Below are 3,156 nucleotides of genomic sequence, written 5' to 3'. Positions count from 1 at the left end.
ATATGAGATTTAAGACATTAATATAGCACAAAACAATACAAACAAACAAATAGTTCATAATGATCCTTACTCAGTCAAGCAGCAAGAGATAACTGGCAATGTACAAATACTACTGGTCCATTTTTGGGTGAGCTTACTATGTACGAGCAGTCTTACATGTCATGTTTATGACACAGGGTGTTCATCCTTTGCTGGACAGGCTATTTAAAAACTAACTGGGGCATAAATTAAGAGTAAACTCACTTCTCCAGGCACCATTACACCACTGCTTAGTACAGCTGTTTCTGGTTAAACAAAAGGTTTGTCTCTGCAGCCTTTCCATCATGCTGTCAGACAGCTGATGTGTTAGGAAGGGCATTTGCTGCAGTACACAGTGGCAATCTTGATGACACCTGTCTATCTATCTACCATTACATTATACAACCTGTGATGAAGGTTGCAGATATTGAATGTTCATTTAATTCATTACTTAACAAGCCAAAAAGGTTGAAAGCTACTGGTCTGGACATATAGGACACCAAAGACAGCTAAAAGACTGTTTACTAATCTGCAGTCAAACTTTGAACTGACATCACCCAGGAATTTGTTGTAAAGGTTAAGGTCAACCTTCCACACTGAGCCCAACTGGGCGGAGAGGTGCTTAGTAACCTTACAGCAAAGCTGAAAGGACATTTCAGGTGATGTCTGTGTGAGAGTAAACAGCACTGTGTTTGCAGAAAGACTCAACAAAAATCAACAGCAGGACAAATGTCTCCTTTGGAGGATTTTGCTTTCTTCCTCTTCTCCAGTCCCACCGCTCTGTTAGGGGCTGTTGCTCTTCTGCTCGTCTTCTATCTTGTCTCTGGTAGTTTTACCTCCCATAAAGTGGGGAAGGAGCCTCCAGGACCGAGGCCTCTTCCCCTGCTTGGCAACCTCTTGCAGCTTGATCTCAAGAGACCCTACAAAACCCTCTGTGAGGTGAGTTTAGCTCTTATCCCAAAACAAATTGTGTATGTAACATGTTGCTATTTATTTAATTATGTTATTTAATGTCCTTACACTACCCCTTACATATTTTGATAAAACATTTTCTTCTGGCTTTCAAAGAAATATAGATGTACTTTGGAACCAATAAAGTTGTGGTCCTAGCTGCAGAAGAGTTTGGAGATTGAGACATTTCCCCTGTATTCAATGATATTAATCAGGGCCATGGTATGTCCTTCCTTTACAGATTGGCACAAAGTAAAATCATTTTAATTATCAATCAGAGCAAAAGCAAAGTCACAAATAATGTATTTGTCATCTGTTTGATATAATACTGTTCTCTTACCGCCTTGTGTATGGAAGCAGGTTTGAATACAATAACCCTGCATTCAAAAACTTGGTCAGAAGAGCCAACAAGACCATACACATTACTGGATTGCTTTTTAAATTGGTGCTATTGTAAGGGGATTACACACCAGCCAATTTAAGTAAGATAGCCATTCAAGCCTCCAAATTCATATAACTCTATAGTCCAACATAAGGCTGACGATTTCACAAGAATTTGACCAGTACCTTTTGATGACATAGATTTGGGTAAAAAAATGAATTGACCCAGACCCAAGTCATGTGGCAAGACATCATCATCATCTTTAAAAACTATTTTTTTGGGTTGCTGTTTGGATTACCATGTTTCAGTAATCTTTGTTGTTTTTCCTGTTGTGTCACAGCTTTACAACATGTTTCCCAGGCTGGTCAGTTGGATCAAAAACCAGCAGCTGATACTACCAAATGCTGAAATGGCTGTCGGGGATGTCAAAGACTTAATCAAGCATCTGAGACTCTGAACCCTCACATATGCAGGGGACTTGTGGACTGTTTTCTGATTCAGAAGCAGAATGAAGGGGTAATACGTTTTTTTTCATTGGACAAAAAGAAGAGCAATGCTGCAGTCATACAGCTATTGTATAATAGTATTTGGCTGTTCGTAATCAGATTTGTAAATGTGTAAAAAAAAATCTACAAATCTGCATTTGCAAATGTTTTGAGTTTTCTAAATGTGTAGACAAATCTCTAAATGCTCAATTTTTTTCTTCTTCAACAATTCTTCGTTCTTGCAGGTTGCAGGGTGTGTCTCGGAGAAAGCTAAAATGGAGCTCTTCCTTTTCTTCACCTCCCTCCAGCACTTTAATGTCACTCCTCCGCCTGGATTACAGAGGATAAACTGGATCTGTCACCAACTGTTGGCTTCACCCTCTCCCATTCACCTCATGAGCTCTGTGCCATCAGTCGTCAGGGAGGAAGAGAGCTGGATCATGGCATGATATATGTGTATGAATATTGTACATAATCATACATACATACTAAGCTGCCAGCTGATGTACCCATCCCTGAGACCATGATTAGTGAAGAATGGCAGAATAACTTTAGGAGTCACCTACTGTAAAGCAGATTTATCTGAAATGGTATTGAGAAAAAATAATCTTGTCTTTCTGTAAGATTTATTCAGCATCTCACAGCAACACTCACAAGTACGTGAAGGCTCAAATGAGTCCAAAATCAAAGAGGCAGTGTCCCTTTATCCCTGTTGGAGAGCCACTCTAACACAGTTACACATAGTTCTGGAGGAACAGGTAGTGATGATGGTCTTATCATTTCCTTGGTGTTTAGTGACATCCTGCTGTTTACTTAGACACAAAGTGTAGTTAGAAATGGGGTGAAACAAAGGTTTATGCACATAATGGAAGCCTCTACAGGTTGTGTATGGTTTTACAATGACCAGGTCAAAGAGTAATGTAGGTTCTTTGTAGGATGTTTCTTCTTTTTTTTATTGGGAGCACATTAAAGCTGTTGAAAACATATAGCAGAGCTGCAAAATAGTAAATTTAGGAGATTATGGACCAAAATGAAGATGAATCCAAATATTAAATAAAAAAATAAAAATAAAAAATGTTCCTGACTAAATAATAGTGGCTAAAATGAACTGGTATTTAACACATGATTCCTTTGGACAGGCTGCAGTTAAATACAAACTCTACAGATAGTTTGTATTTAACCAGTCCACTGACATAAAATCAAGTTAGTCTGGTGAGGGACAAGAGCTGGGGTCAAATGTGAATGTGGCTTTCCACCTAAAAAGGTGGACTTGGAAATAAAAACCTATGAGATAGAATTTAGCCCTTCAATTTGAAAAAA

This window comes from Morone saxatilis, unplaced genomic scaffold (genome assembly GCF_004916995.1).
Source record: "Morone saxatilis isolate NCDOM2014 unplaced genomic scaffold, NCSU_SB_2.0 Contig14, whole genome shotgun sequence".
NCBI classification, from domain to species: domain Eukaryota; kingdom Metazoa; phylum Chordata; class Actinopteri; family Moronidae; genus Morone; species Morone saxatilis.
The sequence above is the reverse complement of the archived record's forward strand: the minus strand, read 5'-3'. Positions refer to the sequence as shown.